Source organism: Triturus cristatus, chromosome 7, assembly GCF_964204655.1.
Source record: "Triturus cristatus chromosome 7, aTriCri1.1, whole genome shotgun sequence".
NCBI lineage: Eukaryota > Metazoa > Chordata > Amphibia > Caudata > Salamandridae > Triturus > Triturus cristatus.
Window position 1 is genome coordinate 1540994566 of NC_140590.1, and position 15358 is coordinate 1541009923.

The following is a 15358-nucleotide window of genomic DNA, read 5'->3' on the forward strand; positions in this document are numbered from 1 at the left end:
TTTTATATATGTATATCTACAGGTTAATGGAAGAATAAATGGGTAAATAAGTGTCTAAATGGATAATTTCTTTTTGTAAAATTAATTGTATAACTGACTTATTAACACTATCTCTCTTGCTTCTATCAACCAGAACCTTGTTTTAAGCCTTCTCTTATGGTATGAATTGACAACAATGTAACTTTATTGAAAAATCACAAGCAGTTGTTTATTTGATTCAACAATGAAAAGCATTCATTTATTTAACCAGTGCCCAGGGGACACACCCTAAACTTAGGGTTTGCTACACCAGGATTTATTCGAGGCACTCACATCAGAGGGGTGACACCCTGGAAGCACGGACAAAAAATTCTAGAAAAAATTCAAAAATTAACACTATCTGTTAAACCGTTTCTTTAAAAGGAGCTGTGCACGTGCCATACAAACCTTGCGATGAATCCATAGACCCCATGCTTTATTGGCATTTGTCTGCTTTAGTTGTTGAGCCACAAATGCTGGTCACCTTTAAAGCCTCACTATTACTTCATCATGTCCCTAAATGCTGCCACATTAGACTGTTTTTCCAAAACGTAATAAATTATTTTAGGCAAGACAATCTGTCTAAAACATGGTCGCTGATCAGGCTAAAATGAATTGTACTAAAAAAAATCCTAATCCCGTAAGAGGTGTTATGAACAAACCAAAGTGTTTGTGCTTTCCTCAAGCAACCCCTATTGTAGGCAGATGCCGACTTCATGCTAAAGGCGCTTGATCAGCATAGCCAATGATACTGAAATCAAGACTGTATAACTAAACTAGTCTGCTGAGGTTTTATAGATCTGCACACGTTGAACTGCCTTGGCTGTGTTATGGGCACAAACATGCCCAATTTCCACGCTTTTGTAATGATTGCAACTCCTCTTCAACTGATCATTCATAAGACTAAACTTTGTTTTCCCTCATACAACCAATATTAATTTCAAGAACGACTAGAATTGTCCCATGTGAAGAATTTTACTTCATGGTTGATTGCACAGTTTCTGATACAATTTTGCAGAAATGTAATTTTTTTATTTTTTTATTTAAACTTTGCTTTATGACCAGACAGCTCATATTTTTTTTCATACTGTTCAGTCAACAATACCTGCAACACTGCAGAATTTGATAGTATTTTTTTTTTTCTTTTAGGGCTACTTGTAGTACTTCTTGGGTCGAGCCTGGGTAGCACATGCGCTGCTCTGCGAGGCATGTTGTATTATAGACTTGACGCGCCGCCCACTCTCCACCCATTATTTTTCATTGGCTTGTGTCATTGTCCTTTGTAGATGCAGGCTTCTGATTTGTAATAGGCTTTTTAGTCCCGACTTAGTACTGCCTTGTTTTCATTTGTAACCTCCCTTGAGGACTGGCCATTTAACTTCTGTTACACGGTATGTCTTATTTAGTCTCTAAGCACTATTCTTTAATGAGTTTCTCCTTATTCAGGTAGGACATGCTTTCCTGCAACATTCAGCACACCATTCACGTTTGACTTTCCAAGCAGCCCGGGACCATGGCAGACACTTCTTTGAAATGAAATGGGTCTCACATTAACAAGAGTTTGAGCTATTGGCATTGTAAATGGTAATGCATTTTATTCATGTGTTAATTATCAAGACAGATAGTGCCTTTTATTTATCTGTTTTGATAATTAACACACAAAATGCATTGTCATTTACAATGCCAATAGATTAAACTCTTGCAAATGCGAGACCTGTTGCATTTTCAAATGCTTGTTCCTAATGGCCACTAAGCAACAGTGATCTACCAGCTTCAGATAGAAAGCCCTGGGAGCTGGCTACTGTGATATGCTTGCTGCTTTTTTCTTAAACACTATTTGAATAATCATATGAGAGTTGTCCAAGCTAATCCTTCAATACTGCACACCTTTGGACCAATGTACAATCCTTCTTAATAGTACTTTCCACAGGTGCATTTCATTAGATGTGTACAACTTTTTTGATGCAAGTAATTTGAGAAGAGAATAAAATTCCTATAAAAATCTTACTCCTATATGCAATGATAATCTATTGCAGCCGTACGGCCTACAGCTGCTATAGCAATGTGGCCCAGAATTGGTCCTGTGTATGTTTGAAATCCTATTTAGTTAAAAGTATCTACTTTGACATATAGAGACTACTATTTTTGTCAAATATCAAAGGCCCAATCATAAATGATGTATATGGTCCTTTGTCAGCCAATACTCCTAAGAACTTAGAGTTGGAATTTCTGCTTTATGGCACTGCCACTATGGAAAATATTAGTGTTTGTGATTTTGTGTGCTGTTACCATGGGGTGGTTTATGGCTAAGCAGTTCCCTCTTTCACCAGCATTGCCTTCTGTCGATTATGGTGCCTGCGTAAGGTGTTTCTACTGCAGTACGGGGGTTAGTAACTGGAAGAGGCAGCATGACCCATGCCCAACGTTTTCCCAGGTAAGTGAGTACAGTTTTGAGTGGAATGGCTGCTCTTCAGATTGATACTTCACCCCTAGTGAAAAGAACAGAAATATACTGACAAATTGCCTGTGGTCAAGGTGCAGCTTGGCTCCTCTGAGGGGAGCAGTAGAGGGCTGCAGGGTCAACAATATTAGAAATGGACAGAGGTGCATGGGGTATCTGGAGTACCTACTTTCCATGTGGAAGTGCTTGTACACTCGGATTGGTAGTAATGTACCGCTGCTGTGATTTGCTGGAGCACTACCTCTCAAATGAAGGTCTGGTCTGGTAATCTGAGTTTGACCATATTAGGTCCTTTAAAGCATCAGATGGGAAGGAGGCCTGGTGAACAGAACCTTGTTTGTTAACTATGCAATAATTAAACAATCATTGAACTGCTTTATGGCACTTGTATAGCGCCAAGAGTTTACATTAACCAGACTTACTATATCTCTTGTTCAATAATTTATTGGGGTAGGAGGAAGATGGGCAGGGTGGGGCTGAACGTTGTCAGGTAGATGGTGACTGTTAAATAAGGGTGACCCCCCCCCCCACACACATTTTCAAGCAACCTGAGTGCACTGCTTTAATCTCCTCCCAAGCCTCTGCAGCATCTGCCATGTCCACACCACATCTCCACATGTACTCTACGGCACTTCTCTTGGCCTAAGGAGTTATAGCTCACAGTGGGCAATTAACCGGGTCCCTCTAGGGAAACTGAGCTTTCGGCCTAGTTTTTGTCCATCTAAACCGCTCACTTTCTCCGCCTACTGCTACCTCTTACCCTCTCTAAACTATTGTCCTAAAAATATTTGAGGTGGCAGGAAAGGAATCTCAATCGTTTTTGGTACCCAGGTAAAATGTACCATTGAATATCACGAAATGGCAAATAAACTTTAAAATTTGATCCATACAGGGGCCCGCAAAAAATGTTTTGCCCAGAGACCCATGTAATAATTAAAATGGCACTACTCAGGACTAGCAGTTTGTAGGTGTGGCAATTCATGAAGGCAGCTTAGCAAATGAAACACGAGCTGCAGTACTGCCAAAAGCAAGCTGTTATTTCCAAAAGGAGACCCATGCTTAAGTTCTCCAGTGCAACTGACACGGGACACTACAATCCAAATACACTCCATGACCTTGGTAGTGAACCACCAGGTGTTTGCTTCGAGTTTCTTACTCCTGCGCTTCCATTTCTCACCCCCAATTACTCTATGCTTAAGCCTCACTCCTCGTCATAGTATGTATTCTGCTTTTTCCTCTTAAACATTTTCCCTTTCTTGTTCTGACTCACTTTCTATATTCTGCTCCTTCCTTTTAACTGTCATGTTTTGACTTCTTATCTGTGGTTATTATTCCATTCACTTCATCTTCCTGTTTCTCTTGGTTGGCACGACCAGTGCCGGCCCCCACACCATCGTAGGGCTTTAAGGCTGTTTCTAGTCTTATTAGCAGTTCTGCAGACGCTTGCATTTGAGCATTTATATAGGACTCCCTACCTCTGTGAGCAACGAAGTGCTTGCCTACATGGGCAGCATGCTACCCCCTGTAAGCCGGAGTCTGTGGATGCATGGGTGTGGCCATTTTTATGTCATACCAACAGAGCATGAGGAAATGACACAGGCAAATGACCATGCTATTGCCCTGGGTTAGCTGACAAAATGCCACCATAATAAAAGGGCAAAGCGTTCTTTCAATTTTGTGTCCTGGTGCCATTGCGCCTGCTGCACCATTGATGGCTATACCTCTGCTCATTTAGCTATTTTGTGGCAAGTCCTGCTTGGTAAGTAAAGCTCATGGTACTCAGGAATGTATTTGTGTGTGAAAGTGAGACCATGAGGTGCCCCATGGGGTGGTGGGGAAGGATGTTTCCGGTCTGGATTTGCCCCCTTTCTCGGTTGGTGACAAGTATTTTGTTCATGTTTGCAGATTCAAGAGTGGCTCAAGGTCCATACTTGGATTAAATTGTCTATAAAATCCTCTCTGTTGTTTAACAGGACAAATTGGACCAGATTGCCTAATTTGGGAATAGTTTAGATGGCACAAACCTTTTTTCCCTTTAGCTTACTGTTCAATGGATTGAATGCAATTTTTCCCAATATTACAGGTTTGTATATGAAAATACTGTTGATGGTTCCAGTGGTATCCCTATTCATACCACCTAATTCCCCCTATCCTATTCCAGATCCTGTGCAGATTTACTATTTTTCTATTGTGAATTATATGCAGTTTTCAAAAGGCCTGTGACTGCCTGACGTATCTCTGGCTAATTGGCCTTCCTCTTATAAGGCGATAACTAGAGGAGCAGCCAGGAGACATTGGCTGGTCGGTGGACTGGAAAGGGGGCTGGTAGGGTAGTGTTTACATGTAGTAAAACAAAATCTGAAATCTCAGAGAAGCTAGCAGGAGATAATCGCTCAGATGCAGGCGAAAAATCTAGCTAAGAACGTTGTGATTTTTTTCATTTACAGAGATACTACGTTAGTGAATCGTTTGTATTAACCGCGCATGCTTATTAGTTGCAGCACAATTCTTTTTCCTTAATTTAGGTCACTTAAGGAGTGGTAGGTACCAGGCTGGACCCTGTGCCTGTCCTGAAGAAGAGCTTTGGGGAAGCTCGAAACAGGTTGACGTCCACTAGTGTCACCTGACTCATTGTATCCAGGCCCCCTAGGAACTAACCCCGTTTTTAATATATCAACTAGGAGCAAGAATAAAAGTTAAGCCCACTAGTTGGATTTTTTAAAACTAACTCCAATCCATACACACCACTACACCACACATAGTTTCATAAAACAGTACTCCTACGTATCTCTGCAAGTCGTAGCATGCCTCAACCCACAGTGGGTTGAGATGGCCCCTATGATGAAGCATGTCACCGTGGGGAAACCCTGGTGAGTGAGGGGATTCGAGAAAGGAAATTTTTCCTTTCTTAGCTAGATTTTTCACCTGCATCTGAGCGATTATCTCCTGCTAGCTTCTCTATCTGAGATTTCAGATTTTTTTTTACTACATGCGACATAGGAGGGTGCACCTAGCATATACCTCTGCCTCCCCCTCCCTGGGTAGTGTTTCCATCATTAAAGAAATGCCACAGTGAAGATGAGCAGGACTAGATGCAGAGCATGCCTGGGGTATGATTTCTTGGGAACAGTGGGATGGTTTAGAAATGCTGCAGGTGAGGAGAATCTGGACTTAATGGGACAGGCTGGTTTTCAGTCACCACTAAACAGCAAGAGTGCTGCCAAATAAAAGACGAGCCAGCAAGAGAAATCACTCTTATGATTAAAAAGAACCCTCACTCACCAACCTAGTTGGTGACCTGCTTTATCACTGGATTCCCACCAGAGAGGCCTCTCTGGTGTGCTACGATGCCGGTTTACAGCAGAGCAGGTTTTCTTTGTGTTCAGAGTGAATGTGAGTGAACAAGTGATTGTAAAAATGCCCAGGTTTTATCCAAAAATATTTTAATTGGTGGAAAACCAGGCACAGATAAAGTATCACGGCGGTATGCACACGCTAAGGCGCACCCTAACCTGTGGTGTATGTAGAACCAATTTAACTTACAGTTTTGAATGGTCCTTCAGAATTTCTGAAGGACAGAGCAACTATACGATCAACAGGACTCCGTCATGATCAGTCTTTCTGATTGGCGTAAAGTCTACATTCTAGCTTCTCGAGCTGCCCGCGTAGTGACGCAGGTAGTCGCACGATGCCCATACGTCCCCACGTATCGGAGTTTCCCGGGCTTTCCGTTTCCTTTTTAAACTCAGACCCCATTACATCTACGGGGCTCTCCGGATGGGAGTGTGTAGGTGACACACGGGTGTTCGGCTTTGATGAAGTGAGTTTCAACTTCAACTCTCTGGTGGGAACCCAATGTTGAAGCATGTCACTAACTAAGTTGTTGAGTGAGGATTCTTTTTAATCATAAGAGTGATTTCTCTTGCTGGCTTGTCTCTTTTTTTTGGCAGCACTCTTTTGTTGTTTAGTTGATAGTATCTAGGGGGATCAAGAGTGGCTCCCATTTCTCTCCCTCTTGTTGTTTTATAATGGTTTTCAGTCTCGTCATAACATTCTAGCCTAGAAGGGTGATAGAATATCTGGTCTGCTTGACACTAGTCGTTGATTCTTGTAGAACCTCAAGCTTCCATAAAAAGTATCATGGTGTCCATTGTAACTCTGCTCCTACCAAAACTCTAGTTGACCATTATTCCCCTTTCAAACCTAAGTGGTGAATTGCTACACTGATCATTGGCTAGTTGTCAATGCTTTTGGGAACCTATCCCATCAATAGTGCAGCTTCACTGTATGCGGATCCTTTTCTCAACCTATTTCTGTCCGTTCCCCAGGTGTGCATTCCTGAAGCAACAAAAAGGACCCGATTTCATCCATGCTGTCCAGGAGCAATACTGTAAAGGTCCACAGTCTCCGGTAAGTTGCATACTGTGTGCAGCACAACGATGACTGGCTCATCCATTGTTCCATCCACTCATACATCCCTCTATTTACCCTTTCACTCACCATCCATCTACTGTTCCATCCTGTCATTCAGACATCCATCTACCTTGTCTTTCACTCATCCATTGTTTTTCTCATCCATCTTTACATCCATCCTTTTACTCATCCATATTTCCACCCTTTCCCTCTTCCACCCAAGTTCATTATGAGCCTTTGTCTGCTAAGCTGCAGACAGAGAAGCCATCAAGAACACTACTCCCTCTGTAGCTGCTAATGCACGGCGGGTGGATGGGAGGTGGGCGTGATGCTCCTGATGCAGTGGCTTAACTTCACACTTAAACTAGGAGTCCACAAGTTTAATTGTTGTCCGCAGCTGGGTCCTTCCTTTTCTTGGGCCCAAGCAGTCGATATTTGAGCACTGTGTGTGCTCAGCAATGTTTTCAAACTGAAACCAAATACAGTACTAACCATGGGTTGATGACTGGAGAGCTGTCCCCCTACACTCCGCCTACAGCCTGCCCCTCGGTGATAATCAACATTGTTGCCACCCACCCACTCACTCCCACCCCAAGCCATTGAAGTGCATGGAGTTTTGCAACTCCTCCCAGGGCCACTGTTTATGCGCCCCAAAAGCAACTAGATCCATGGAATTCTAATCCAGCACTGCCGCGTGTGATTTCACTGCTGTCGCTTGTGCCTGCAGATTGCATAAAGCCTCACATGCCCTGTGCTTTTGCAGTAGGACATCTCCAAAGTTCAGTAGAGTTCACCCAGGAGATTCAGGACACTGCCGCAAAGCAGACATTTCTTTTCAACTGCTATTTTATTTTCCCTGTTCTTGCCTCTTCCCAGAAGGTGGCAGGGCAATGCCCCTTTTGCCCATGAGCACCAGTCTCCCCTGAAGCAAACACATCTGGTAATTCAAATTTCTTGAAGCATCCTTGGCTTTGCATGGAATACTTACTTTTTATTGTTCCTAACTCTAGGAAAGGCCTGAGTACTCAAGTCATGGTGACTAACAGCTATTGATAGATCTCAGCGAATTTCTTTGAGTACTATAGGTTTCACCTAAATTGTGCCAGTTATCTTCAGTTGTTCTCTATCGTTGACCAACCCCTTCTCCCCCCAAGCAGGCTCCTATTTGCTTTGTATGAGCCATCTGATCGCCTCTGAAACACAGATGGTGACCACAGAGGCATTGGTTGGAGTGCTTTCAAGAACATGCGAGGGTACGCTAATTCCATTAATAGGCATCCATGACTGGTGCACAGAGTCTACAGAGCTAGTATAAAGTCCACTTCCAGGTGTCAAAGTTAGCACTGTAGGTACAGGGTGAATAGGGCTTTTCTTGTGATTTTCTTTTTTAGAGCACTGCAAACTGACCATTGTGGGGTGGTATGCCCATCTGACTCTATGTACTTCTATGCAGAAATTGCTTCAGTCGAGGCAACCATTAATATGATGGTCTGATGGGTATAAAATTGCTTAGAATTCCTGCTGGAAGTGGGAACAGTGGTGGGTGGACTCCAATCCAGTAGATTTTATCTCTCCCACTGACCAACTTAAATGGCTGGATCATTAGCCCCTGTGACACCTCCATTTACCCCCTCATGCCATAATAGGCTCCACCATTGCAGGGGTGCTAGTATTGCTTGCCGGTTAAGGCTTTAAGTTGAGAATGAGGGACCACACCAGTTTTAATTGAAGAAGACCGTGGCACTAATGTAATTCTTCTGGATAATCCAAAGGACAGTGGGATCTTTACAGACTGGCTGTTATGAAAGCACCGTATTTGTGTTGGTGGTTGAGAAGAGTAGTAAAAAAAACATTCTTTCAATCTTGTGACTTGCCAATTTATTTTCCTACAGCCTATCTATCAACCTTTAGATCTTCGAGTAAGATTTCACTACAGGCATCCATGCCTCCTTGCAGTAATCTGGATGAAAATTACAAATGTGAATGAGCTACCTTTTTGTTTACATCCTTACTAGGGCTCTGATCTTCACCTGCCCAGCCTCCTTCTTTTGCTGCTTCATCTCAATCTCTTGTCACTCAACCGTGGTTGTATGATCATCTGACCTCGCCACTGATGCAGGCTGCCATCATGGGCGACTTCGAGCAGACCACGCAACAGATGCTCCAAAGTACATTATTGGAAGATGTGAAACCCTCGGATTCTTCCCATCTCTTATCGTCTTTCCCAGTGACGAGAGATCCTGAACTTTGACATGGACGATGTGCCTAGTGAAGGTAAAATTGTCCTCTGAATTTCCTGCATGGGATCACATATTGCTTTCCACATTCAAAAGTTTGCATGGGTTCAAAGAAGTGTTACTTTATCAATACATATACTTTGCATCATAATCTACATGGTGTAACTGTTTTATACAATCTGTATTTATAGGTCGTATATTAGGACTGGTGCAGTTGCACTGGCTAGCTATAGCACCAGTTCATTAATTCAGGGTCACCTTTAAATGCCCCATTGGCAAAACACATTTAAGAGCAAATGTTTATTTTCTGTGCTCTTGCATATCTTCAGTTCTTTTCGCTAGTTCAGGGATAAAGAATGTATTTTGAGTTATGCATCCTACATGGTCAACTGGTGGGATTGAGGTGCTTGGAGAGAGTTTCAGGCCAAGGTATGGTCAGTCTTAATGATGTCTGACAAAAGGCTTTACAATAAATAAAAACATTCTCTTTATAAGGGGTTTTGGTTGTGGAAGGATTCAAACATGTCCCATGTACTCAGCACACCCCACTAAAGCATGTTATTTTTTTCTGTTAATGATTCTTTGCTTAGAATAGGGTATAAAGTTTAAACAGTCAGTTGTGTCTTCACCTCTGGGATGGGGCAGCACTGATCTACATTTTTTAATTCTGATTGCAGGTATTATTTTAGCAAAGTCCGCATCTGAGCATGCAGGTAAATTTATTTATGAGTGGTCTGTTGGGTGTAGTGCATGGAGGGACGATGTGTGGTAAGTGATTTTGAGGCTGGATTTAAAACCTGGCAGATTCAAGACCTGCTTTTGTTTGTCCTTTCACCAGAGCTGGTCTCTCAAAACCCCGCCACATTGGAGGCTACAGGTAAAAACATTGTGAAGGGCAGGTTGTGGTAACAAGAAAATGGGTTTTAGGCTGCATTTATTCATATTGCATGTCAGCAGATGTGGCATAGTAGCTGCCGGCTTTGGAACTGGGGACACCAGGTTCGAGACTGTCGGCTCAACATCCTGTTTTTCTTGGCAAATCACTTCATCTCCCCGTGCCTAACAAAAATGAATGTGCCCTTGTGTGAAGTAACTGGTGCTCATGTAAAGCGCTCCAATACTTTTGGGTTGAGTTCAAACTATATAAAACAGCAAAAAAAGTTAGCCGTGTTCTATACACTGCAACTTTCCTATCAGTTGTCCCTTTTCCCTCATCAAATTTAATTCTACCCATGCTTCTGCTCCTGGTCCGAACTCTATCCTGTCTTAAAGCTTTGTATACCAGACACCCCAACTTGTTGGTTTTTACTCTTTCCCACCCTCAGTGTTTCTTATTACCAACGGCAGTAGAGTATAACCTTTTAGTATTGCATCCCTTAAGGTGGAGTGGGATAGTACAAATAAGTAAAGTGTCACACAATGGGGACGATAAGATCAGTATAAAATCTTTAAGGAAGTGAGTCCAAGTGGACACTGACTCCCAGCTTGGAGATGTCAGACGGCGTTGCAGCGCAATATGTTAATACACTTATAGGTAGGCTTCAGAATTCAATACATTTCATATTTTTGCTGAGTAGCTCCAATGATTATATTTTCTTTAAATTGTGAATCTAGGTACCAAGTTCAAAATCCAGGCTGTGAGAGAAATGGGTTTGGTCCTGGGATCAGGTGTGGGGAGCGATACTTAATGGCCTTGCATAGTTTTTTGAAAGCCTCGAAGTCTGGTTCATGAGCATCCAACCGCAGAAGAACCCATGATTGCAGCACAAGTACGATTTGAATGAGGCGTAACTGAAATGGACTATGGTCAACCGGGAACTGCACTGGAGGGGTGGGCAAGATGGAAGTACCATAGTGAATTCAAGCCAATGTTCTTTTAACTTGCTAGAGTGATCATGCCCAGAAAGTTTCATACCCCGTTGAAATTCTGCATAGTAAATAGACCCTCTATGCTACACGGCACCGCAGTACTGTCCATCTCTGCATCATGACCACGATGCCTGAGGTCTGCCAATTAATGAGGTTCCACCCTGTCAACCACCGATGCTTCTATCTTATTGATAAACCTGTTTTTTTCGATCACAACCAGGTCCCTTAAATAGGCTTTTTTTGCTTAACGTAGAGGCATTTCTCTTGCAGATCCTATCCACTGAATACATTGTTTTTGTATTCATATTATTACGTCCAGAGGTAGTGCAGATATTACAATGATTTTCATCTAGTGTTAAGGTTGTTGTGAGCTGTGTGTTTATTTTTTTAAAATCTTTTTGTTTTATTACTTGGATGTTACAACACCACCCCTTTAGCTTTGGTATAATTGTTTGGTGATGGGTCGAGGAAAGGTCAAGGGGATTTGGAGCTTGAATGAAACAGTTTTTGATGTAAGAGCGAGTGTGCAAGATGTGCAGGGCCAGCGAGGTTTCCATCGTCTTTGTTCCCTGTCGCCATCTTGTAGTGTGTATGGTGTATGCCCCTGGATTAAACCAGTGCCCAATCTGCAGAGCCAGCATCGAGGACACTGTCAGCACTTTCATGTCCTAGTCCCGTAGGTGAGTTTTGTGTCTGACAAGTTTCAAAGCTTGTTCAAACATCTGGATAATGTACCTCGATGTCATTGTTCTGACTGTTTCCGTTGAATGTGACCAGGGATACACAGCTTTGTAGTGGTATTCAGCCTGGCTTTAGCGCTGGTGACACCCAGTGCAACATTTTGTTTTTCTGTTTCTGTTCCCCCTTTCCCACCCGACCTCTTCACTAACACCTGGTAAAGGGCCCTTTATCTCTCCATAGCCCCTCCCTTGCTTATTAAATACAGATCTGATCTTTGCCGCAGGCATATATACCCTCTGCGCTACTTTATGGTGAGTCAAAACTGCCTCTAGAGAAATCAGGAAGCACAGGGAACTCTGCATCAAATCCTTTTAAATCTTAAGTTAATGCTAAACAGAGTCTGTCCCCCCCCCCCTCCCCTCACCTGAGGTCAGCGCCCCCCTTCCAGGTTGGGCCCCAGTGCGGCTGCACCAGTTGCACTGCCCTAAAGCTGGCCCTGGTGGTATTTCTGCTTTTTTCTGCTGGAAGTATGCTTTCTACATGTGCCAGGATGTAGAATGACCAGCTGGGCAAGATTTTGCTTTCATGACGTCTGCCTGGAGTTTTGGGTGGGCGAGCAAGTGCTCCTACTGAATATTCTGTCCTTTTGTGTTGCAGGTTGACCCGCTATGGAAAGCTCCTGACTGGTCTATTAGACAAAATTCTACAAAGTCCTTGTTTCTAGATGTGAAAGGATTTTAGTGTTGAAATCTATCCAATATATGGTAATCTAATTTATAATTAAGTTATAATTAAGTGTTGAATTAAAAATATACTGTTGCAGTTATTAGTAGTTTCCCTTGCGTTATATCCAACATCCTGTATAAAATGAGACCTGTATTCTGTAGTGCTCATATGTTCCTGATGGTCATCTGTTTAGTGCAAGATCTTACTGTTAGTTTGTGAATGTGAGCACAGACAACTAACCCACCACTTGACCTAAGCGGGATGAGCCCTAGTCCTTGCATTGGGTTATTTTCAATGTTATCATGTACTACTTGTACTAGTCAGTGTTTTATTTAAAAAATAAATAAATAATAATTTTCTCCCTCCCAATGGCATCCTGTCTGCGTATCATCTTACCATTCTAGCACTCCTGTGTTTTTTTTTGTTGGTTTTTGTTTTGGGGGGGGGGGGGGCGGGGAGGGGTGTATATAGTGCAAACTCGACCCAAAGGTATCAGAGCCAGTTTTGTTAGAGATGGACACATTCATTTATTTAGGCACGTGGAGATTAAGTGATTCGCCCAGAATCACAGTATGTGGAGAATCCTGCCGAGACTCTAACCCACCCGGTTCCCCAGCTTCGATAGTGACCGATCTAGCCATTAGGCCACATTCTCTTGTTGGCCTTCAGTGTACAACAGACTATGCTGGCTAATTTAAATTGCCCTTTCCCCTGGATAAAACGATCTACCACCACATACAGTTATGGCCTAAAGTATCTCCTACTACTGGTTCACAGGAGAATCATGCAATGTGTACAATCGTGTAGAAATTCTAGCTTTCAGTAATTACCTCTGCTGTGCAAAAATCAATGTTACTGTAAATATTTCTGCTAACTTTCTATTCATAAGGGCAGATCCAAAGGAAAAGGATTAATTTTTGTTGACACTGCAATGTGTGACCTGGCTTTCACCTTGGCTGCCGGCTCTCACAGCAGGAATTTGCCACAACTGTAACACCTTTCTACCATGGAGCAGCTGTGTTTGGTTCTTACATGTGACAAGACTTCAACAAACTAACAACTAAATTAAACTGACTTTTGGACATTACTGTGGTCTACCAGTTATTATATTTCACATCCCCACTTAAGAATGTACACTAAGCAACCATTACGTTAATCTGCATTCTATGTGCCTTGGCAATCCCCTGTAGCACTTTGCAATGTGATTCTAATGCAATCTGTATTGGCCTTATACACCAGTGATAAATATCCCCCTCAAAAAGGTGATGCAAAGTAACCTCTGCCTGCTACACAAGTAGGCAGTAATGCGGACTCTTCAGCCTATTAAAGTAAACAATGTACTGCCATGTTTGGAAATTGCTAAATCTTGAAGACTGGGAAATAAATGTGTAAGACTGTTTTGGCACAATATCGTGTGGATGGGATTTCAGAAGGAAAGTGAAGTTTCTCACCAGTTTGAAACATTTGTGACTTTAGCTAGATAAAGTGGATTACAGATATCTGAAATGGCAATTGCAGGAAATTGGATTATTTTGGGTGGAGTGACATCCCACCTCAGAATAATCACAGCTTCTCTGAGTGAACCCTAAGCCACTAAATGAACCTGAGCTCAACCCCCTTGTAGATATGGCACAGAGCAGTCGGGCTTCACATGGAGACAATGTGTTTTTATGCAGTGTCAAACTTTATAGGGTCACAACACAAAGTATTAATCCCAAACCTAACTGAAGAGAGTAAAAATTCGTAAACTAACTGCCTCCTCAAAATAGGAGAGCTGCTGATATTAAAGTAAAAAAAAAAAAAAAATAGCCCACTAACGTTTAATGGTTGCAGGAGACTGGGATGTAGGTGCAGTTTGAGGTGGACTATGATGGCGCCCCAGTCAGATACACAACCGGGTTTGTCTTAGTCCAAGATGTTACCTTCTGACTTGCACTCTAGGTCCTAACTATAGGAGTACACTTCTAAAGCCCTTCTGGGGAGGTGCTAAGACTCATAGGGTGTTGATAACTGATGGCAGGGTCCAGTCCAAGTGCCATTAGTCAGTTGGGCACTTCCGGGGGAAAACTCTTGCTGCTTTTTTCCCTGTAGCCATACAGAAGGTCACCCAGCTGATCCATGGAGTTCACTCCTTTGTTCAGGGTACAAGAGGGAGGATGTCCATTCCTTCAGGACTCCTCTTGACAGCAGGTGGAGAAAGTGTTTGAGGAAGGCTGGATGAGGTTGGTTTTGTAGGATAGACCAGCTTTTGCGTAAGCACACCCAAAGACACTCCTAGTTTATCTTTGACCAAGTAAAGCTTCCCAGGCCTGACCTGCTAACTTTGCACTCGCTCTGTTTTGATTTACTGCAATGTTAGGGCAAATCTGAGATGGTCACCGTCTTGGCTGTCATGAGCTGGATTCTGGCTCGAAGGTTGGCGGTGTGAGTGGGGAGGGTACTGGTAATCTTAATGTGCTCACAACTGAAATCAATATTTTTTTGAAGACCGCACTGTACCCACAACAAATCCAAAGATCTAACCCTGGCACAATGATAGCAGGGGCCTTCAGCAACTAGACTGGGTGGGGTCAACAAGAAATGCTTTTGCATACTGTTCTCTCCATTTTCAGTGTGCCCCAGGAGTTTCATGTGTTAAATATTTTAATTTGCACTGTTTAACCTAGGATAGAGGGGTCTGCCACAGTGAAATTGGGTTTTTGGGTTCTTGTCCATTTCAGGACATGGTAACCATTTTCTACTTTCCACTTTGAAAACCTTGCACCCTACATTGTGGGATACAAGGTCTACTAAGGGTTGATTGGGGAAAAAAAATGTAAAGTAATTTGGGCCAATAGTACTGCAGGGTTTGCACTGCAGTAATCTGGCTACACAGGGTAGGTCTGTAGTCCTGTTGAGACCACCACTGTAGTGGATGGCAAAATAGGTGCTGCATCCCACTTGTGGCATTTAC

General features: G+C 42.7%; 1 long non-coding RNA gene across 8 annotated transcripts in view; it reads left to right on the top strand.

The window, feature by feature from the left end:
• LOC146812328 (uncharacterized) overlaps nt 1-15358 on the top strand; it is a 192921-nt gene that overhangs the window by 142109 nt on the left and 35454 nt on the right. For 4 of the 8 annotated variants that reach the window (XR_014965907.1, XR_014965905.1, XR_014965906.1 and 1 more), the window contains 5 exons: nt 2349-2452; nt 6808-6889; nt 8908-9166; nt 9807-9842; nt 12337-12443. This is a non-coding gene — a long non-coding RNA (uncharacterized LOC146812328). The remainder of the gene's footprint in view (nt 1-2348; nt 2453-6807; nt 6890-8907; nt 9167-9806; nt 9843-12336; nt 12444-15358) is intronic. The other 4 variants (XR_014965903.1, XR_014965904.1, XR_014965908.1 and 1 more) reach the window with 3 other exon arrangements.